Source organism: Phasianus colchicus, chromosome 5 (genome assembly GCF_987193195.1).
Source record: "Phasianus colchicus chromosome 5, bPhaCol1.hap1.1, whole genome shotgun sequence".
In the NCBI taxonomy this organism is placed as follows: Eukaryota; Metazoa; Chordata; class Aves; order Galliformes; family Phasianidae; genus Phasianus; species Phasianus colchicus.
In genome coordinates, this window is record NC_143440.1 from 44,123,824 (window position 1) to 44,148,363 (window position 24,540).

Genomic DNA, 24,540 nt, shown 5'->3' on the forward strand with positions numbered 1-24,540 from the left:
TACTAGTATCAATGATGAAAGAATTAAATATGTTTACTTGCTTTAAAATGTCTTCATAGACATGCAAGCATTGTAATGAGTTGCACAAAGGACTAAATGAACTATACCTAACTAAAAGTTTTCTGACCAGCTGACCATGGAGCTTGATGAGATCCAGAAAAAGCCTTTCTAGCTCTCTCAGAAGCCATCTGTTTGTTTATTGTTGAAGTAAAACTGAGTGGACATATGGAGACCATTGCATACTTCTACACAAAAAACTTCCTAGGGTGTGCGGTAAGGATGATCACAAGAAGCTTGGAGAGGTTCAGCAGCTGCTATTTCTGTGACACCTGCCACTAACCCGTTATTTTTCCACACCTTGACTTCAAATACCAAGTTGTGACAGAACTCGTCAGAGCCATTACGGAACTTGTGTATTGGTGACATAGGTAACACAGATGGGAGATACACCAGCTCTAGCTCTAGGTCCCATTGCTAATGGGAAACCATTGCTAACATTGAACACTCAGCCAACGGTTTGCATTGTAGGGTCTCAGAACACCACCAGAAACCACCAGAAATTTCCAGGATAGCTTTTTAGGCCTAGTGACTTTTTATATTTGCATCTGAAGCTTCCTTTGATTTAATTAAGTCGCCAAAGTTTTCTGAGAATAAAAACTTGAAACTCAGAATTTCCCTTCACAACACAATAAACAAGAGGAAGGAGAGGAAATCATTCAGTTATAACCTAGTTCAATACCCTACATATCTGTGTGTCCTGAGATTATTTTAATGTTCCTCCTGTGTATCTGGGCTTTCTACAAAGCGTGCCATTGCTTTCAAAGAAACACACATTACTTTGTGGCTTTGTCATTCTTACCCATAGACTAAGGCCATTTGAACATTATCAGGCAAAATAAGGAAATCAAGAATTAAAACAAATAAATCAATGCTGCTTGAGTCGCTCTAATTACACTTTCCTTTCAAAAACCTTGAGAAATTTCCTTCACCTCCCTGTTTTGCAATCTAGGAATAGTAATTCATGCTAGAGCTGAGCCTAGGGACAATGCAAGTTCTCTACTCAATTATTATCGACTCTATCATGGTCTGTAATTGCAAACAATGCCAACAACACCTATCAGCAGCAAAAATAGAACTGATCAATAATGGTTTAGGAGGACCAGCAGTATGGTCGGCTTCTGGGAGTAGAATCTTTGGCAAAATCACATGATTTCAGCTTCAGACTCTATAACTAAAAGACTCTTGGAAATGTTTGAACCAAGTTAAATTTTTAATTTCAGAAATGTATTTTGGCAGTGTTCTCATCAGCCCTCACCAATACAGTTGTTGTTATTTTTGTTGTTATTGTTGCTATCATTATTGTTGCTATCATTATTATTATTACCTACTATGGTTCTTGATCTTGTTATCATTTCCCACTAACACACATTTCAAGTTTATGTTCTATAACAAGAATTACTGGTTGATAATTAATCAAAAGAAAAACAGATGTCCTGATCTTTTCATTCCATTCTGTTCAAGTCAGAATGAGAAAATACATGCCAGAAAGTTTTGTCAATAAGGGCGGTATCTGAAATTTCTAGTCCTGTGGGAACATGATCGAATGACCCAGATACTAAAGGAATGTAGAGGCCTGATCCTGTGTGTTGATATATTAGCAATAGCTGTACCTGTCATTCATTATGAGCCATATACAGGAATTTTTATTAACGTAGAAATCTGCTGGGCCAGAGTCACTATGCCTACAGATTTTCTCCTTTCCTGTCATGCTACCATCCTGGGAGGTTGTTTTGCTCTTTTCTTGTACTGGTCATCACTGTTTAAGGAGCAACATGCTGCACATATTCAGCTGGGCAATAGCATTCAGGCTAGTGTATATTGGCAGGCACAGATATACCTAAAGCTGATGGAAGGTAGCATTGCAAAGAATCACCTTAGCCAAAAAAAATGTATATCTGATTTCTCTTCCTCAATGATAGGAAACCATGAGAGGATAAATTCTGTATTGCATGGTCATCCCTACCTAACCAGAATTATGTCTTCTTACACAATAATTGGCAGCACAGTCTATTTTCTAATGGTTGTTAAAAGAGATTTTAAAGGACATTCTTTCCCATTTCTTAGTTCTGTGATCAGTCACCACATGCATATATTTAGCTTCCTAAAAACCTAAGTATGAATAGAGTGTAGACACAATGCAGCAAGTAGTCCAATTATATACATGTTACGTATGTCATGCTAATATCAAGTATTACTGAAAATTGAAGCCAAGGAGACAATGCAGTGCTCTAAAAATAACATTTTTGTCCCGAGACAATTGCATTTCTTTCCTGCTATCAGCCATTTGTGGAAATGTACAACATTTAATATAAGGTGCTAAACCACAAAGATACTTCTAAAGGGAGTAATGAAGAAAGCCATCTCAGCACAGAACTCCATTCTCTCTAACCTGGCTTTCATTTTTCTATCAGTGGCACTTGAGAATTCACATAAAAAGCTGTGACTATGAGAAATTATATGTAGCGACCTTTAACTATAGCATGCACCAATTCAGCAAATTAATTCAGCTAAGTGTGAATGTAAAATTGTGATTCCCTTGGGTATGGCAATTGTGCTTATCTTGCAGGGATTCATCTATCTGTAATAAGAATGTATAAAGCTGTGCATGATTATACTGTCTTAAAAAAAAAAAAAAAAAAGAATGAAAGAAAAAGAAAAAAAAAAAAAAAGAACTGAAAAAAAGAACTAAAAAACACACACAACTGACTGATATTCTAAAAAGAATGTAACTCCCCCAGTGATTGCTATATCTTGTGAAAAAATAGCAGGGTGCCCGATCAAGCAAACTGAGGCCATAAATTACTGGGTGAGTAAAAATCAATATTTTATTAGAAGCGCAAGGTTTACTATGATGAACCTTGCAGATATACTCCTTTCTGTTTATAGGTAAATCATTAGATTTCCTAAAATAGACATGGCTCTTAGTCAGCTGATTTTTTCAGCCTCAAGCTATGAGGATTGTACTGTAGGCAAAAAGGGAAGAAGGTATGGAATGGGGAATGTACTTGTATAAATCCTCAAGGGAAAGGAGAGGGATGAAGGTACAAAATGCAAGTCTACAACCCACGTGCCATTCTATGGCATTTGCCCTCTGCTTTCAGATCTTCTCTTGAACCTTAAACTACTGTAGGCAGTATGCAAAGTATTAAACACAGTCTATTTTACAAAGCTGATTTTTGTTACAAGATGATTCTGGGTGTACCTGAGCATCTGAGACTACAGATGAACTCTATTTGCCCAGATTTTGCGAGGTACTCAAAATTCTTTATTAGCTGTAGCTTATTCAGAAGCTTTAGGGAGCAGAATCCAAGACAACATGATATAACAGGAACTGAGGTTCATGGGCTCCCAGCAACAGACCTGAGACCTCACAGAGGTGGCTCTTACTGCCTGCATGGAGGAAAGCATGGCATGTGAGCTCTTTTGTGAATGTTAGAAAGAGTTGTTAACATGCACAGGCCCCATGTCAAACTTCACATATCTTAAGTCATGGTGTACCCTTGGTATACAGCACTGCCTTACATAGGATGTCCTCTGGCTGCAAATACATTTTTTGCATATTTCAAATACATTTCTCTCTTTTCGCAAGTCATCTATGCAGGTTGATGTAATTATGAAGAAATAGCCTCACAAAGCTCAAGAAGACTATTGAGATAATTGGTCACATATATGTATAATTTGCCAACCCCCAGAAATACAGTTGATGAATCCTGAGAATACCCACCTGCAGATCACAGGAGAGTAAGAAAATGTGGTTCAAAGTGGAAAGCCTCAGTTAAGTGAATTTAATGGAAATTTATGCCCTTACCCAGAACCGGATTTTGCATGAAATCCTCTGCAGAAGGTACATTAAGAATATTCCCTTCCCAAACTCAGACTCGTATATTACTGTAATTTCTGAATTGAATGAGAGTAATGCTAGAGAATTAATTAAAGTTGTTGGCGGTCACTTATTTCACTTATCATCTTGCCTCATCTTGTAAAGGTGTTTATTTCCATGGAGCAGACTTCCTAAAATCAATATCAGTATACTGAAGGCATAATATAGCTTCTGTTGAGCTTACAAGGAAAAATCTATGGAGAGGTCCAGACTAGATCCTATTTCACAGAATGAGTAGTATGTGTGACATTGGTAATGGTGAGTTCAAATTTTAAAGAGAAAATAATCAGTGTGATTTTCCTTTCTAAAAGAGAGTCATTGTCAAAAGTTTCATTTGGTTAGGTTTCTTGTTGGAGTATCTCAAATATTGCTATACTGTATAGAAAACATTATATTGCAAACCTAACAGTAGCCTTTAGCATTACCAAGAGCTGCACTCTTCACACAAATTCTGGGATTTGTGTACTTATCACCATTACAGAAAATATGGTGCCCTGCATTCCGCTACTAATGTGCTTATCACCTCACTTACTTCAGAATGACTTTTTCTTGGCCCTGGGAAGCCCTATCAGTCAATCCAAAATAAATCTAGACACAGTCAGTGTTTTATGCCTGAGCAGTTTATGCAGTTTATCACTCTTGCATACTGTTCTGGAGCTAAAATATCCCTTGGCTATCCCTTTACAACTGCTTAGCCACTACTAAGGCCAGGATACATGGTTCTGTGAGCACTTCTGCCTGCTCAGCTGAATTATTTTGGTAATCGTTGGTGATTGTGGAGATGCCAATTGGAAGGCTGGAATTTCTGGCAAGAAATTAAGTCTGGTGATCTGCCACTTTCTACCTCCATATGTGCAACATTCACTTCACCCAGATTTATCTGCTTGGATCCATCTTCTTCCATCTGCCACCATGATATATACTATGCATAGGACATTGCATCAGAATTATGAGTCATCCTGCCTGGGCTATCGATATCCTATTGTAGCAGATGGAGGTATCATATATTCCATAATAATCATTCTGGATATAGCTGCCCTTTGTTATATTAATGAGTCAATACGAAAAGATCCACCTGGCTGACATTACTAAATTACTGACCTTTCAGGCAAAAAGGACTACAGTCGAAGTCTCTGTCAGTAACACAAAAGAAGGCATACTTGTGAAATAGTGCATTTCCTCTGGCTTTGTCTGAAAATCAATGCATAAAGTATTATAGAAATCCTTGTTAGCGTCACTAACTATGGCAAATTCCTAGAGAGAGCAAGTCTGAAGAGCAAGACGGAGGATAAAGAAATGGGATGTTCAACAGCTAAAATATTTTAGCAATGCACCAGTGAACAGAGAACTTTTAATTTATTAGTAGTGAAGCACAGATGAGCCCATAATAGAAGAGAAGCACCTTTCTGCTGCTTATTTGGTATAAGAAAATCTTCATGACAAGTTTTAAAACAACACTTTGTGCTGCACAGTCTGAAGACAGAACTTCACAAAAATTATTGAGAAGTTAAAAAACTGTACTGCGTGTAATAAGGATTCTGAAACTCAGTATATTTGGTTACCCTAAAAAAAAGCTGAGAACTAATTTGATCACTTTCTTGGGCACTTAGGCATTGAAAAGTTGTGTAACAACAAGCAGCCAGGAAAGCATCACAAGACAAATTGCAGTTTGACAGTCACACCCAAAAGAGGCCAGGTTTTTTTTTTGACAAAGGTGTTTAAATATTGCTAAGTTCCCTAGACAGCAGCACCACCACTTGAAGTATCTAAAAGGATGCAACACTGCTTCAAAAATCAATTTTTCCCAGAGAACACTGTGTGTACAGGTCTGCAGAGCAGATAAGCAATGTGGTTTGTGTGGGCCTTTCAGTCCATGAATCCTTGCTGCTTGCCCTAAATGCAAGCAGAGAATTTCCAGAGCAGTGGTACTCTGTGACACATGAAGGGGAGAACATCTTGTGCCTTGGAGGAGTTTCATTCCTGCTGCTCCCCCAACATTGCTACTATAACCTCTGCTGCAGAAATTCAGTAACTCAACACCATGTCCAGAAGAAAAAATCCAAAGAACATGACTCTGGATGCATGCAGTGAGTGATCTGTAGCTATGACTGTATGTAACAGGAGATAACAGGAATAGCAGACTTTTTTAAAGCTACATGGTGCTTTCTTTTATACATTATATCCACGGCTGAGGCATTTCAACATCAAAACAGGGGATCTCCAGGCCTCACACTCCAGACCTCACGTCTCTGAGCCTCCATTTGTCTGGCAGTGCTGGAAGCTGCTGCTTCCCCTTGGGCTATCAAGGTTTCTCTTAGGCTGTTCATTTCCACAGGAACTGAGGAGTAGGTTATGTGCTGATATATAATACGTGCCTTGAATAAAGCAAATGGGTTTTGTTCCACTTAGGAAGAATGTTTCCTCAGTAACTTTGTTGATCTCTTCATTGGTGTTGTGATTTTCTAATCAACACCCCAAAATGTTCAAAATAATCAATCACTCTGTGTTTACATGATGCTTTATATAATAATTTATTGCTGAAAGTGGAAAAGGCAGGCTACATTTCACAAAAGCACATGATTTTGCAGGCACTTACCCATATAACTGTAGAAGAGGTAGGGCATTGCCAGATCTGCTGCACTGCTGCTATATATATATGCAGATTCCATAAGAATTCTTAGGTCAAATCTTAGGCATCCTCAGATGCAAATGTAAAACAGCTTGGTCTGATGTTGGCTTGGAAAACAGGTACTAAACTGTGCTTCTGCACTAAGGCTTTGGTGGAACAAATAATCAATTAACTTATCAGTCATCATAAGTAACCAAATTCATTCCAATACATGTTTTAACAGACTTTCTTTAAAAACTTTGTTTCCTGCAGCCTTTTATTTGCTTTCAATTCCACAGTAGCTAATTAAGATTGATATGAAAATCCAGGAATGAGATAAGTTCAGCAGAATTAACCACCACAATTCAAATTTTTGTAATGTAGCCTTCTACTTGTGAACATCCATTAGAATCTGTAATTCCAGGATACAAAAAAAGTGCATGCTGTGCATTTAATAAAGAGCTGTAATAATGGCTCTAAGCACCGTATCATCATTAATAATAATTAAATCCAGGAATCATTACAGGAATCACTTCTGCAGCAGTTCATGCAACTCTCACACCTATTAAAAACTCCCTTTATGGTGCTGGGGGGGGGGGGGGGGGAGGGGAAGGGTGTGCCTATATCTCCCCATTGCTGGCAATTAGCAGCATTTGCTGATTAAGCAAACCCAAGACAGCTTTTTGCTGGCCCATCCAAGAAAGATTCTGGGGTTTAGCCTTCCTCACCAGGTCCCACTGGAGGACCTTCTTTGCTTTGATCTTGCTCTTGGTGGCACCCAGGCACAAAGTATTGTAAAGATACTTTGTCACCCTACAGCAAAGGGGTGCAACCTAGCAAGACAAAATTTTTCCTGGTACTGAAAGCACTTTCCTCTCATAATTCATCAGATAGGACAAGAAGAGGACAAGCTGCTTACTATGACTGATATACTAAAGCAGGAAAAAACTCCTTTGCCATTGTTTCCATTTCATGCTGTTGCCAATCTTCAAATGTATTACTCGTGTGCAGGTGGTAGGACATAATAGATCTTCATTAAGTTTCTAGGTAATAACTTTTCCAGTCTCCCTGGAGACAGCACTACCATGATGGATTCATTGAGTGAACAGCCATGAGACACCTAACATGTTTCAATTAAACAAAATTACCCCCTCAACCTGCAATTCTTCAGTGCTCTTGAAAAATACAGTGCAGTATCTTTAGATAGAAATAATTTAGTTTCATACACATACACACGTACCCACATATCCATCTAACATTTGATGCAAGACCATCATTAGTTTAACTATGCTGGACGTTAAAGAAATATAAGAGCCAATTTCAAGCTTGGTGTAATGTGATTTAAATCCAGACCCTGTTTATTCATACATTGAACTTGTCTTGAGTAAATCAAGTTTTATACTAGGTATTTGTAGGATTAATTATCCTGCTAATGGAAAAGTGTGTTAATGATTGTTATATCTTACTTTATTTAGGTTTATAGTAGAAGCTAAATATAGATGATATTAACATTAAAGGAGTCCAAGCAGACAGAGTTGCCTTAATGTAGTGATTCAGAGGTCAGAAAATTATTATCAGAGTGACAAGCATGTAATTCAAAGGGAGCTGAGGATAAAGCCACCTTGGCAGCATGGGTGAAACTCATCTGCACTTTGAACACAGCTCTCACAGCAGCACACATTACAAAAAAAAGAACTTAAGTCTAAGAAGAAATGGTGTTACTATCTCCATACATCCACATTTGCAGACATGAGACACATTCAACTTTTTGTTGCTGTATAGACTCCAGCCTGAGTGGATCAAAATGCTATGAGGAAAAACGTTAAATTATTACTTCCATGAAGTAGACTCATGTGCTATAGACAAAGACTTCAGGACTGGAAAGACTGAGAAACAGAATAATCTCATTTCTTACCCACATCCATGGAAATATGATCTGAGTCAGAGAGTGGACCTGTCCTGATGCTCTGAGGCAGAGAAAGACACTGCATCCCTTCAGTCTCAGTGCTGCTGTCCACCTGCCCAGCTGCACAGCTGTCTTTCTATTCCTTTGAATAGACAGTGAAATGGTGACATGGTTATGGATCTGTTGCAAAGTCTGTAAACAAGACCAAAGTTGACTATTTTGAAAAGGGAATAATTGCTAGATGAAACTGGAAAACAGATTGTTATAATTAATTAACTTGGATGGCACTTCAGACTCTAAAAGCATGACACAATGGCTCTTCATTAAGAAACATGGGTGTGTCTGTGTCTTCCAATTCTTTATCTATTCCACCATAATTGAGTATGAATAGCATGCGCTCAAACCACATGCCATCCAAACAAATGTCATTCTGAATGAAGAAATGTCTATCTGTTTAGCTGAACTACTGCTAAACCTACAGGCTGATGCAATTCTTGTCATTTAAGAAGCCTATCAGCATTGTAAAATGACACGCAAATGAGGAAGAATTGTTCTGAATAAGAAACAGTCAACAAAATAAGTGCCACATATCAAAATATATATAGGATGCTCTTCTATTTCTAGTGGGGGTTCTCAGCCAGATCATTATGCAAGTCACTTCACTTACCTGTGCCTCTCTCCTTACTCCCTTCTGCTTTGGTTTAGGCAGGTATTTCTGACCTGTAACTTCCTTAAAAACATAAACCTAGCATCAGATTTGATAATGGTTAGATAGTAATGCTTACAAGGGTGAACAGGACTGATTTAATCATGAAAAATTTGGTCTAAATGAATCTTTACATTTTTATTTCAACAGAAGAGAGTAACAGCAGCTGCACATCACCCTGTGTCAGCCAGTCATGCTTTGTGTGGAACAAAAATCTAAAGATCTCAGAATTTTCCACAGAATTAATTCATCATTTCATTTTGAAGAAATAGTAAATTAATATTAAGTTATGTGATGAATCACACACTTCAATAATCACATGCTTTTTAATTTCTAATTCCCAGGTGTGCACACAACCCAATAGTTTGCACTGCTTTTAATCCACAGTGGAGCTTGCACACACACACACTCTCATGTATACAAATATTCACTCAATTTATTTTTTAATACATATCTGTCTATTGTATGTGGATAAGGATAGTATTTAGGATTGACAGTAAAACTACAATTTAATCATATGAAAGGTTTTGAACTTTCAAGTATGTAGACAGAAAATAATTAATAATCCTAAAACCTCCTGCCTATTTGTAATTAAATACGGAAATTTAGAGCTACAGTCATGCTACCATACCCCCCAGCCAATGAAAACAACTATGAAACATCCTTGTAAATCCTTTTAAATCTTTTCTACCTATCCTCTGTATCAATAGGAATAGGTGTTGATTAAGAATTATAAATAATGCAGTACAAAGGAAAGTGCTAAGAGCTGAGGCAGCCTGCTCTCAGTGTCTTTGCACTAATGGCTTGGAAGGTACTGTTAGTAAGCTTCTACCCCTGTGCTGAAGAATCACATTATTTCAGCTTTCATACAGACAGCATTCAAGTAAATTACTGGAAGTGCCCTTTACCACTTGGTGCATTGCCAATTACCAAATGCCATTACTTTCACATACAATGAAATGTTTTGGTACCACAAGGTTAAAGAGAATATCTATTTGGAATGAATGAAAGGGCAGAAAATGTCACATACAGAAACAGAAAGACAGATTGAATAGTTGCAGCAGAAGTCAGAGGTCCAAAACGCAGAGGATCTGGTTTCTGCAGTAAGAATGCTGGCTGTGAATTAAAAGGGATACTCACCCAAGACTAAGGAAAATTTGCTCAGCAAAGGATTTTGAAGCATATGCTAAATGTTTTACGAAGGCACCTGTAAAGGAGACAATAGGTTAAGTTTTTCTTTTATGTGATGTTGTGCTTAAAACACATTAGAGAAAAAATCTTTAGTAGAATTTCCTGCACTGTGTCAGGTCAGCCTTTCCACATCTACATAATACCTTTTAAATGTATGAATCTTCTTTTCTTTGTAAAATGGCAAGGTATGTTAGATTTACAGACTCCCATTCAAATGCTGCAGTCTGTAGGTAATAACTACCTTTATATAGAAGTCTGCCTGTTCCTTCATAAGAAGGGCATTTTTGCATCTAAATCATAATCATATCAGATTAGAAGTACTCAGAAAGACCGAAGTCAAGTTTCCATGAAAAAAAAAAAATGTACCATACTCACATATCAGTGTAGATCTGGAGCACACAGCAATTGAATCTACCACAAAATGGTCACCACCTTCAACAGAATAAAATTATTACAGATGGAAAATGCAGGTAGTTAACACCTACATGTTGCCTATCAAAATTAAGAAACTTCACTGACATCAAAAGATTCTTTCCTAATCTGTTCTCTGTGATTTCTGCACAACTCTGAATAACCACTGGCAAAATATAAGTAGTAAGCCTTTCTGTCTTATTTCTCTCTACCCACAAATACTGGCTCAGTAGAACAGCTATAAATTTTGTTTTCTGTTTTTGTTTTTGTTTCTGTTGTACTACTGACTAGTCCCCAGCACTCATTCATTTGTCCTTTTGTTTCCTTCCAGCTAGTAATTTATGCTCTCCCTTTTGGTAATATTGTCCAATTTCAATTAATTCACTTGGAAGTCCAGCTCTTACAGCAAATTAATAAACCGCTTTTTTTTTTTTTTTTTTTTTTTTTACCCTGGGCACCTTATTTTAATACAAGCATGTATCATGGCATCTCAAAAAATGCCTTAATTGTAGATTTGTCCTTTTTCTTTTTGTTTCTTCCATTCTGGATTCCTGATGCCCCCTTTAAAAACTTAACTTTCAAAAGCAGCTTTCTGTAACAAGTGAGTTCCAAGTATTAGGTGACCTGAGTGAGCAAAATGGAAAAGTATTGGAATGTGAAAGATATGGGAAAGGTCTTGGTTTCAAACACAGTAACTGAGACTACCTTATTTGGCATCATTGGAGCTGACTGGCAGCTCAGCTCTCTCAGTAGCGAATCTGCCAGGCTATGGAGAAACTGAAACAAAAGTACTGCCTTGTATAAAACTATCAATCATACAGTTAGAAAGGAATTAATATGAGTGCGCACTTTTCAAAAACCTACTCTTGTGTGCTCCTAAATCCTGTATAAGCTTTTGACAATCTCCCCCAAAAGACATTTCACATTTATAGAAGCAAAACAGATCTATGTATGTCTAAAGCGTTAATAATTTTTCTTAAGAGTACAGGAGTAGCTACTATTTTGGAAGTGGAAATGTGGCAAATCAAAATCTGAAATAAAATTATTATCGTCCTGGCCTTTAAAGAAGAAAGCCAGTGAAATACAACCTGTGCATGTCAGAACTTCTCTCTCCCCATGCACTGCAACCAAAGTTATTTATGCAGAAAGTTAAGCTTTGTCCCTCTCAGACAAAAATTAGTCACTAATTGTTGAGATCCTAAAGGTAGGCTCTACATGATTAGGACCAAACTGCAGAATGAAGCAGAAAGCAAAGGCTGCCAATGCAGAGCTATCAAGGCTTCAGATCACACTGTCATTTCCAGCCACTTCTCCTTCCACAGGAACGTCAGTCAGGAATGCTCTCCTGAAACCCATGAAGCAGCAGGAGTGTAAAGGCTAAAGAGAGGGCAAAGAGAATCAGATCTGCTTATCAAAGAGCAGTTCTGGAGAGACAGCAAGCCTAAACTGCAGCAGATAAGCTGATAAAGTACAAAACCTTCAACAACTGCAGAGGGAACAAAGGAAACTACAAAGCACATTTATCTCTCCATGAAATCACCAATTTTTTAAACTTTCTTTTGTATGAAAAAATCTTCTTTTGAAGTTTGATTTTTTTTTTTTAATTGAAAAGATAACATTTTCTGTTTCTCTTTTACCAAAACCAGTTATTTGCTTAAATTGGATGTGAGCTGGTTTCAAAGTATCCTCTATAAAAAGATTCAAAAGGATGAAGAAAGCACCTCTATGTGAACCAGAGCTTTGAACCAAAAATCAAAAAATAGAAAATATCACAATTTCCTTACATATACAGCAATAATCAAGGGGAAAAGAGAGTTTGATTACAGGAAGACATCTGATTTTGGTTTTACTCAAAGTTAATTTTTTCAAAGAGTAAGAACTTGTCCTGTTTGCTACATCAAAACAGACACATATTTCACCTCTTCTGTAGATATTCAAATCCTGAAATCCATTGGAACTAATGAGAATTCAAGAAGAAAGGACTATAGTATAAATCCCTGAGTCTCTTCTTTCTATACTCCCTGTTGATATTGATAGTCATTATATATATAATAATTCTCATTAATCTTTATATAGTTTTTTAAACAATTTCAGGGGGATACACCACCTATTCTTTTCATAGGAGACAGATTATTGTCCATGCTGAAATACCTGTTTGGGTAGCCAAGAAAATGAATGCACCTAGCTACCATCTGGTAAGCTCTAAGTGTATTAGTTAATGTCCTTGATAAGACAAGAACCTAACGGCTGTGGTACAGAGAGCTGGGACCATTAGGCCTGAATTTCATTCTATTCCATGTAAACTTGTAGTGTTCCTAACGACAGATCACTTTAGCTGCCTGTGCACTCATTTATTTATGGATTAGCTATGGGATCAAAATGGGAGTAAAATATCTCACAAGGGCACATTCCAACTTAATTCATCATCCAATACCATTGGAAACATGCAGAAGAAAGCTTATGCATAAAATGTATAATAGTCATTATTTGCATAACCACTTGCAAGAAATGGTTTCCCACAGCCTCTTTTATTATGTTTGAATTTCAACTGCTTCGCTAATGGTCCTAAACAGATGCAGTTTCAGCCTGGTTCCTATCTGTGCCAGGAGATACACTTAAATACTGGACATTTTTCCATGGCCCCTTGGAGCAGTTCTTTTCTTTACGCCTCATGTTACTGCCATGGAGCTCAATGTTTAATGTTATTATTGCAAGCATTCTGCCAACTACTGATTGACAGCAACACGGCTTTAAAGGGATCTCTAACAAAATGCCAGCTGGAGCATCTGCTTAGAAACCCAGGGAAAACAAAACTCATTTTCTGCTTTGACTTTCTTTTTAACAAGCAAATCAGGTGGCTTAGCAGTATTTTATTAAAGAAAAATAATAATGAAGGAGATAAAGACAGCACTGCACAACATCTGATGCATGAATTAGAACCATATCAAGCAACTCTTCCCTCCGAGGCACGTGTGAGCTCAGCCTAGGGCTTTCCCTCTGCAGTGACACCGCAATTCCAGCCAGCCTCATTCAAAACTCTTCTCTTCCTGCAGCTCCAGAAGGTGTGAAGGGCTCAAGATAAAGGCTTTTTTTCGACTTCTGTGTTCTAGCCTTCCCATCTCCCAGGATAAGAACAGCCTCAGGGCAGGTTTAACTCACTACAAAGGTGAGCCCACCCTTCCAACCCTACTACTTTCACAACCTTTCTGCTAAGATGGCTAATAAAAGGTCTAATGCTATTGTCAGTTAGCAAAACAGCATAATTCATTGGAGAGGTAGGGAAAGGTGAGGGAGAGGAGATTTTGGTATATATTTTGCTAATGAGAAGTCAGTTATTGCCCTATGCCCCAAAATATTCTGTTAAGGAACAACAAACAATGAAGATATTATTGTATATGTAATACTTGATCAGATATTTTTATCTGCCCTAACTTGTTTTTGATCCTGTTCAGCTTAGGTAAGGTCCTGTAGGTTGTTGGCTCTTCTCTCATTCTGCCCATAAAGTCCTGTCATACCCATAACAATACAACCATGTTTTTTCTAAATGGTACTCCAAGAAATAACTGGCTCTGATTTCTGGTCCATTCTGGCTCAAGTTGCATTTGATTGAGTGAACCAGAAGTCAGAGGCTTGTTTTCTAGACATTGTAGTCTTCTGACTCATCCCTGATTTATCATAGAAATGAATTATTCATTATCACTACAGTTTTTCTGATCCAGAATCGAGGAAAAGCAAACTTGGCAGATGGTATGGGACTGTTTAGGTATAGATAAACACCACGCAAAAAAAAATGAAACTCCCTGTGCTGTAACCTTTAATATTATGAAATAACTATTCAAAACTGTATAATATTTAAATAAATAAGAACATGAAATTCACATAAGCATTAATTCTGCCAGAAAGAGTGCATTACAAATATTGGAGACATTCTGAAATTACTGAAAAATATTGCATCTTTCTGGACTAGTATTCTTCAGAATTTAAAAAAAAAAAAAAAAAAAAGCTCAGGAACTATTTCTTAAAACCACAGAAACTCATCAAGAAAAAACACTGTGTTAACAAAACCTGTCTGGTTATAATAAAAGCCTTGTTAAGTGTTTAGAATAGTATTCTGAGCGTATGTTACCAATTCTTAAGGGTCTCATTTGCCTTTCTCAAGAATGGACAGAAGACATCCACTCATACTTAATTACATTCAGTTTAAATCTAGGTCTAAAGCAGAAAACGGTCAACAAAAATAATGAAGGACCAGAATTTATCAAAAGAAAAATATTGAGTAGAAATTCCACTCTACTTTCTTAATTTACCTTCAAAGGAGCATTTGCCAATTAATTAATATTCCCTAAGTTTGGTTTGTGGTTGATCTTTTGGTATAAAAATATTGATTTTCAGGAGTGCCCTGACATCCAGATGGAATCCAATAGAGGCACAGTATTCATCCTTTCTAGAATAGAAAAAAAGTGCTTATTTGAGTGAATCCTGTTTTATTGCTATTGCATTTTCTGCTTTCTGCATATCCTCATCTTTATGGTTAAAGCCAGACAGCCTGAAGGTTGTACCCATATGTTATTGGAAAGATTATTTTACCCCAGATTAGGAAAAAAAAAGGTCTCTAATTTCACCTGTGACCCTGCCATCAAAACACATTAGTGTCAGCTGAGCAGAATAGGCCATCGCAGAGCTTGCCCCTCTCCCCACTGCTCCTCTGTGCCCCGTAACTTGAGCAGGTGGCACACAGCTGCACCCCAGACTCTGTCCTACACCAATGGGCAGGGACATCAGCAAAGAGGCTTAGCACATTTAATGTTCTGGGTTTCTCCCTGTCATTATGCTAAAATTTCTACCATTAATTTTCTTGAAGCAGACAGGACACTGGATACCCTATTAACTCACTCCAGTGGAAACTTTCAGACTCATGTTTCAGATCTAAATTGTATAATAAAATTGAACCATCAGAGGATAATGACAGCCTTAATCATAGGCAAATACAAATAAAATTATGTCTGTGTGACCATTTCTTTTTTACATAATGATACCACTCTTGATTGATTGGGAGGTGAATAATATGCCTGAAATACTTGTGATGAAAATGAGGGAGAAACAATAAAGGATGAAAGAGGAACATCTTTCTGAAGATTTGAAGAATGTATGAGCAACTTTCACCTAGCGCAACAGAAAGTTGTATGGACTATGTGAGACTGGTGAGGGGATGTCTATCCACCTTTTAGGAAACCAAATATCCTCACAGCAGAGCCTTTGGCATTATTCAGAACTATTAGATACAAGATGAAAGAATGATCTTTTCAATAGTGTAAGTAGTTTTCCTGCTTTGGGTGTAAGGCCAGGAGAAGAAAGCAAGTTTTTACCTGGATCTGTACTACCTGTGCTACAGGTAGCCAGCAGTAGAACCAGATTTAGGTATTGGATCTACAGAATTCTGTGACATCTCCCCAAAAAAGTCATCTCAGTTTTCCAGCTATTTCAGATTTGAACAATTTGCAGATAAGCTCTAATTTTTGCGTCTCAAAGATGATGCTCTTTGCAATGGCATACATTTGAAGTTGAAAAAAATATACAACTAGCAAAATAATTTGAGCAACATTGATTTAACAATCAACTTAGGCCACACAATAACATTCAGGGTTGAGTTTCACCCATGACTTCATTCCATGAAGATGGAATTTCAACTAAAAGCTACTTTCACAGTAAATGCTTCCCCAATCTCTTCTTTCAAAAAACCGATGGACTGCTAAAAAGGTGTCTAAAAGGATCCAGGAAAGTGGAGAACTTTATTACTTAAAAAACAAACAAACAAACAAAAAACCTCTGTGAAATGTTGAAACTTCTGCATTCAAGTGTTTTTGATACAGTTACTACTGCTTCTTACCCCAGTATACTACAGCAACTTCTCAAATTTCTTCTATTTATTTTTATGCAATTTGCAAATAATAATTCTTTTTTTAGTAATAATGCCATGAAAGTAGTTACTAGTTTGGTAATTTATATGAGAATCTGCAAATCTGATTAAGTTAAACTTTTTTACAAAGTCATTTGATATTTTTTTTCAAATTTAACATAAACCCACATCATTTGTCTTGTACAAGAAGAGAACTTTAAACACTTTTTCTCTTTCATTCTAAAGCAATATCTTTAAAAGATTCCTAGGTGGTGTCATGTACCATTAAAGCCTGGTCTTGTGCCTACTAACATTAATACATATCTTACCACTCATTTCAATGAAATCTATGAGTATTAAAATATAATGATTATTGCCAGTTAAATTTTTGCCAGTTCATTTAAAATCACAAGGCACAATGATATATTCCCAAAAATACAATTAAATGCAAAATAAACGTTATCTTCTGACCAGTGACAGCAAAAAGCTCCCTGTAAACTGGCAGGCTTTGCATGCAAATCAGATATCTCCCTCCATTTACTACATTTGTTACCCTTAAAAAGAGATAGAGATGGAGACTGAAGGTATAATGATTTTAAGGCTTTCTAAAAACCTTCTTCCAATCCTTAAACGATTGAGTTCTGTGCTCCAGACCTTTTGAACATCTCCTGTGAAAGTCCATTGGATATTTTGCCGTTAACATGAAATACTGTCTCGAAGTACATAGCTGTAGGTGAGGATGCTGTTGTTCATCAGCCTTCAGTGTAGCCCTGAGGCTCTGAAGTCACTTGTTCAAGATGGAGAGCTATTCCTGAATGGTTTCAAAGAAATGCTTGCAAATGTAGGGTATATTACAGCAAGAGTAATTTACACAAAACTAATTTATTATCATATAACAAACTATCAGCCTATTGGACACTTCTAATCTTAACAGGATTTTCCCATCAATTTAAATTGCAGCAAATTGAATATCTTATTAAGTTCTCTTATGTTGGTCCTGGAGGTTTAGTGTTTTGGGTTTTATTATGTGTGCTATTTTTAGGCAAATAAAACTGAATTTTAGAATATGGGGCCCAGAAAATTGAGTCACCTGACAATTTCAGGAGAAAAAATGCTAAACTAATTCTATGCAGCATACTATCTGACTGACTTCTCATATATTTGCAAGTTCCAGCACAGCGTATAGTGCAGCAATCAGATTTAAGAATTATTCTTTTTTAAAAAATATTATTATAAGAAGCCATAATGTCTGTTTACTACCAAGAGTCTGCTTATGAGCGGTGCTCATTTTCACTTTCCTCAAACCTAGCTTGATGGCTCCCTCCATTCACAAAAGACAAACATATTCAGAATTAAAATGAAGAAAGAGGCAGGAAAAAGTGAGCTCTGAAAGGAATTTTCATAGGAAAAATAATTATTTGCATTGTATCTGCCAAGAATATATTCCTGTTCTTTCTTACAATACTCAATTCCCTGTCATCTGAGCTTTAAATTAAAAACATTCCAACTTTGCCTGATGCATTTTACCATAAACAAACACTCAGTCACCATGACAATCATGTTACTTGTTGTTATGCTTTTAAATCTTAGTGATGATCAGGGAAAGCTTCTATCTGCATTCTTCAATTCTGATCTTTCTGCTACTTGATTTTGCGGACAGTGAATCACATCTCTGGGTCTGTTTTCTTTTCTGTCCAACTCTGCCACAATGATCTGAGTTCTACCAGCAATTAAATGCCATCTTTTATTTTCAGTGTGCAAAAGTAATGCAAAAGTATTAAAAACTAGGTGACATACAGTAGGTGCATTTAGCTACCAGATACCACTTCTGTTATTCCACATTCATTGCCCCAAGACCCAGCATCAAACAGTACTGTAGTGCTGTGGCTGTGATTCAGTGGCAGCTTGCATGTTGAGCATCATCAAGATGGGTCACTTTTTGATGGAGCTCCAAAAGCCACCTACATGCTGCAGGAAAGAGTGAGTCAGATGTCAGCAGCTTCCTCTCTAAAGCCCTGTTTTTAATCAAAGATTGTTTCACCTAATATCTCTTACATTTCTTCACATAGACATGCTATGTGGCTGCTCATCCTGACCTTAAACCATTGAAAAGTGGCTAGAGCATATCAGTGCAAGGTTTTGAGAGACCATATTTCACAGCATCATGGGACATTACAGATGTGCCAGAGACATCCAATTAGATTTCAGTCATCATAGTCTCCAAAAGTGAGGGTGATGGGAAATAATATTTATCCATCTGAAAGAATTTGAGGCCCTGATTTCAAGGCCCTTTGGCACTATCTAGGAGGTTCTAGGCCCAGTCCATGTATTTCTCCTCACGTATCACGCATGTTACTGCATTTACTGTAATGATCCTTGGGATCAATGAGGGAGAATATTTCTTCTCTCTACAGTATTTTTGGAGAGAGAAAAGAGAGAGAGAACTGTGCTTAAGCATTTGCAGCAAATAATGCTATTCTGTTTTGATTTGCTCATTTACTTACATTTTTATCAAGTAGAGACTTTTCTTGTGAGGTACAGTTATTTGAATAGGCTAAATTATAGACTTCTAGTAGCATTTATAAATGTAAAAAGATTAGCCCAAGAATTCTCCAGTGAAATAATTCATATGCTTCTGCATTTGCTTGTACTTTGTGGCAAGATGCAGGATAAATCTCATATTACATACGGAATGTGTCCATTAGGAGGACAGACCATGACTTCCACAACTAAACTCTCAGACTCTGTGGCTTATTTACAATTACAATTTTTACAAAATAACAATAACTTACAATTATTTACATACAATTTGCATCTTGAGATTTCCCCAGTAAGGAAGCTCTGTCACAGAGATGACTTGGGATGTGCTGTGATCAAGGAAGAAACAGGACCCAATGGCAGATTTACAGAGGTTTCACTAAAGGAAAAGAAAAGAGGTTTAATAAAAAGACCTATCATCAAAAGAAAAGCTTTTACAGGATCACCTAGCCATTGGTTGTTCTTTGTTTTCTTGTGAAAATACACATGAGCAGTTTAATCTGCCTGTTCACAGACTACCTTTAACATACTCTTGAAATGCACAGCAGAATTTGTTCATGAAGTCATCACCTTTGTATGGATTTTTCTTTCAGGTATTTCATTACCTGGATCCAGTACATCTTCTCTAAACACAAACACTGTGTGGAATTTCTATCTAGAACTAGAAGGTGAAACTCCTCTTTGCTGCACCAAACTTGCTTTGCACTGCTGCCTCAAAAGCAAACACAGCTTTCAGTTCACTGCCTTTTGAGTTCAGGCAAGTTCATTTAATGATTTCAAGACTCTGGACTCTCAGTTTTGGTATTGCTCTCCACAGAACACCTGCTTATATCTATCTAGGTGTGAAATGTCAGCCTGTAAAGGGTTTTTCTGCATTCTTAAAGGGACAAACTGCTTTTTTTTTGTAGATTAAAGAAAGATTCACAATTATTCCTCTTCCAGCACCCACCAGGTTCTCAGTGATCACCTTCAAGCTGGCAGATGCAGGCATGTACAGGCTATACTTATAGGGGACTTTTATTAAAGAATTTATTATGTTAATCTTCCCTTTAATCAAGATTTCCTTATCTCAGATGTCATGCACAGTTGTCATCATTCTAGACACCAGACTGATTACTGATGACTGTGGATGTGAGTGGGCAGAATGGGACAAAACAGCTAGAATAAAACAGAATGAACTTTGCAAGCCAGACTTATTTGGCAACTGTACATTTGTGCTCTTACTATTTGTTAGGAACATAGTTCAGCCTTCCACTAAATGTTGGCAGTTTGGTATGCAGAATGTCATAACATCTTTAGTCACGACTCAGCTGCTTTAGTCATGCATCAAGTTTAGATTCATGACTCCTGTTGTTCATTTTGTTCTCCTTCGACAGTAAAGTAAAGAAGGGATGGAGCCCCAGAGGTATCCTTCTTCTCTTACTGCCTTTACAGTTCCCTTTGTCAGGAAAGCTCCTCTCTTGTTTAAATTAAAATGAAAGGTTTACATGCCCAGGAATTGCTGTTATTCATCAGCTGTTTAGTGCCCCTGAAAGAAAATACTTTATAAAATCCAGATTTATTTTAACCCAGGGTATCAGAGGGCTCATTACAGTTTTTTCATGTGTCAATTGTCTTCCATATATTTTTGCATCTTAGGATATCATTAGCATGATTCCAGCACTGTCTATGAGTACAAGCAAGAAAACCTGGCAATGGAAGCCAGACAAACATTCCACAAGAGCAAATATGCCACAACTGCATGATTTTAAATAGCAGACACAAACTATAAATTTTCATTCAAAATTCATTAATGATAATGATTTGAGGAATCACACAGGCTTCAGACCTACATAAAGCAGTAAAACATTCACCAAGTAATGTAAGAGCAATATTTAAAGAGAGGAGCCCAAGTTGTGCCAGGGGAGGTTCAGACTGGACATTAGGAAAAATGCCTTCTCTGAGAGAGTGGTCAGATGCTGGAATAGGCTGCCCAGGGAGGTGTGGAGTCACCATTCCTGGAGATATTCAAGAAATGTTTAGATGTGGTACTGAGGGACATGAGTTAGTGAGGAAATATTGGTGGTAGGTGGAAGGTTTGACTGGATGATCTTTGAGATCTTTTCTAACCTTTGTGATTCTATGCTTTTAAGAGGTATCTTGATTTATGAATAAAATATCAATGCAAAGTAAGGTCTGCAGGCATGATATAAAATCAGTTGATTTTGAGAAAAGATACTTTCCAAACTCAAACCATTCAGCAAACATCAAAAAAATCTCTCTCATACACACATGCTCTTTCTCTCTTTCTCTGATTTTCAGATTAAATCCAGCAGTGTGGTGTGTTTATAACAGCAGTGTAATTTTGGGGAGGAATTTGGCTGCCCCTCTCACCATTTGTTTCAGATTTTATTTTATTTTTTTAACAGAAACCTAAAATAGAGGCAATTGTGACAGATATATGAAATGGTGTATCTGCATAATAGGTACCAGCTCCCAGCACTGAGTATGACCTACCTCAACCAGAAGCTTTCTGTCAGTGTCACAGTATGTTGAGTGGAACAGAGAATCCTTTCAGTGGATGCTTATAGTCCCATTCCAAAACCAAAGCTTCCTGGAGAAAAGACTGAACTAAAAAAGAGTGAAAAGTAAGGTGATGGATAAAACAAACTGCTCTTTGAGAAGATCTGCAATGCATCCTAAGATGGGGAAGCAGTTGAGGAATTGTTAATCATGGACCTTCTTGGTTCATATAGGCTCTGAGGTACCCCCCACGTACACCATCCCTGGGAGGCTGTACTCAGCTCCAGCAGCAGCTGCAGTGCAGCTTGGAGGTGAGCTCTGAGTAGACATGGTTGCAAGCCCTTCTTATCAGGTCAGACAGGCAGCAAGCAGCTTCATTCAAGGCAGTTAAATGAGGCATGACCAAGTCCCAAGAAGTGCACAATGAGAAACGTGAGGTTGAATGAAACACTCAGCATTAAAATAAGCAACACTTGTAGTCGAAGCACGGGCACTGTGGTTACAGCTTACAACACTTGATGGTGAGTTCACCAAGTACTCAAGTTATTTTTATTCTACATCAGTTTCATTCTACTCTGGCATTACAGGTTTTTGGAGCTGCAATTTCACGAATCACCTAAATTAAATGTTATAATAGCAAATCTTTTAATTTAGCACAGGTTTGTTTGTGCTGAAGAAAACAAAATGGTCGTGTTAAGGAAGCTGCCAGTATAGTACAGGATTTTTCTTACATTCATGCCAATTTAAACAGATTTATCAGTCCTGTCCTACCTATTAACATTTTAGGTGAAGGAAGATGTCATTTGATGATACACAGAGAATGCATAATTAAAAAGCTGGCCAGTAAAAGAAATCACTCATTGAAGAAGATGCTGAAAGTAAACTGCTAATAAATACATTTGGAAGTGTATTAACTCATTTATATGATCCTGAGGGAACTATGATTTGAAATGATGAGACACCTTTGATGCTTTTTTGTTTGTTTGTTTTGATTTACCTAGCATACTTCTCCAATCAAATGGCATTAAGGAGGATTTCAGTATATAAACTCCCAGCCAATTAAATGATGCTTGAATCATGAACTTAATCACACATTTATTAAAGTTCTGTCTGTGTTGCCCTAGTACTGCAAGCTGGGAAGACAAAATCTTGCGGCTCCTGCTGGAAGACTTTGAATGCAACCACTGGGAATAGAGAGAGGCATGGGAATTGTTTCTGTAGTTAAAACTACCCATTCGTTAAAAGCACAGAAATAAAGATAATTTACAAATAACTTTGTGGAAATGGCTATTCCACTTGCAGAATTTCTTGTAAGAAAGTCAGCATTTATCATCAGGCATTTCACCACACCTATAGGAGCTGCTGTCTGACACTATAAAGACAGATGAGGGCATGATATAGGTAAGCATATTTTTATGTTCTGGATAGCTGGAAGAAGTTGCTGTAGTATTTAATTCTTCAAGACATTAAGAACATATGCTTACATTTAAAATTTGCAATCATGCAAAAAAAAAAAATCTCTGTTCAGCAATGTATTGATCCCAAACTACTTCTGAAAGACCTTCTTATACATATTTGCTTTCCCACTTCCAGCACCACATGTATTTTCCAACAATAAATCAGTCATCATCTTATTAAAAAAGCAAATACTCTTTGTCAATACAAAATAGCCTTGGTCAGCTGGTGTTTCTAAATATTACTGACATTTTAGAAAAGACTTCCACTCATGAGGATAAATTAAAAATATCTTAGAAGCACATTACAAACCTAAGTAGTAAGTTACAAATTAGAGGAAGGTATTTAGGAAGTATTATAAACAATAATAAGGAATGTATTAGATTTCAAAAGTTATCTCAATATGTGGTGCTCAGAGACATGATTTAGCGGAGGGTTGTTAGGGTAGTATGGTTAGGTCATGGTTGGACTTGATGATCTTTAAGGTCTTTTCCAACCTGAGTGATTCTATTATTCTATGAACACGAGTAAAATCTTTTTCTTCTCTGCTAGATATAGATATCTCAGAATGTTGCCCTCTTTTCTTCATTTCTTTCCAATTGTTACAGAATTAAACCCTTCAAACAAAGGCAGCAGGACTCATACAACAACAGTTATTATTCACAAGAATACTGTTCACTCACATTGTGTGTATTTATATTTTAATGTGTGGATGGGGAACTTCTGAGGTTTCGGCATCACTGCAGAAAGATAGGACACATACATATATATATATAAATTTGTTGACTGTATATCCAAATTCTCTGCAGGTTTGCCCCTGCAGAAATACTTGCATGCATTCAAAATGAAAGCAAACCTTTCAAATTAAGATTTCCCAGCGCTTGTGTCATGGTATCATTGTCACGGAAACCAGGCCAGAGCGTGACAGCTTGCCAAGCAGAACAGCAATGCTTTAAACGTCAATACCAGGGACTGCTGAAATAGTGTTTTGACAAGGTTAGACCAAGGATGTCTCCACAAGACATGAAAGGTGACACCTAGAAGAAGGTGTCAGATGCCTTAATTGAAAAGCAAAACACAGAGAAGACTCAGTGTAAAAACAGCACAAAGAAAAATGGTGGTTCAAATAAGTTCAGCACCAGAGGATATTTTCAATCACTTCTGTGCTACAAAATACATGGCTGAGGTTTGTCCCGCTTTGAAATCTAGCTTCCCTTGTTTTCCTGCCATTGCTGCAAATTTTATTGCTAATGATGCAGATGTGTTGATCTGAAGAAAACAGATAGCAGCTTGGAATAAGTGGTCATAGCAAAAGAAGGCTGCCACATGGAAGCAGGCATTATAAAAAGGGTTTAAAGATACATTTTCTTTTCTCCCTTCCTGTACA

At 37.1% G+C, this 24,540-nt stretch overlaps 2 long non-coding RNA genes across 3 annotated transcripts in view; both read right to left on the reverse strand.

Moving 5' to 3' along the window:
• Positions 1 to 7,408: 7,408 nt before the first annotated feature.
• LOC149917890 (uncharacterized) lies at positions 7,409 to 11,172 on the reverse strand. Its single transcript, XR_016467324.1, has 4 exons — positions 10,727 to 11,172; positions 10,301 to 10,367; positions 9,122 to 9,184; positions 7,409 to 8,596 (listed from the first exon to the last, which is right to left on the reverse strand). It is a non-coding gene; the product is annotated as an uncharacterized LOC149917890 (long non-coding RNA).
• A 5,506-nt stretch (positions 11,173 to 16,678) lies between these two features.
• Positions 16,679 to 24,540, reverse strand: part of LOC116228786 (uncharacterized) — a 29,477-nt gene continuing 21,615 nt past the window's right edge. The window contains exons 2-4 of one of the 2 annotated variants that reach the window (XR_004166867.2): positions 21,693 to 21,806; positions 19,465 to 19,575; positions 16,679 to 18,626 (exon numbers count right to left, since the gene is read on the reverse strand). This is a non-coding gene — a long non-coding RNA (uncharacterized LOC116228786). Of the gene's footprint in view, positions 18,627 to 19,450; positions 19,576 to 21,692; positions 21,807 to 24,540 lie in introns of both variants that reach the window. The other variant, XR_016467325.1, reaches the window with a different exon arrangement.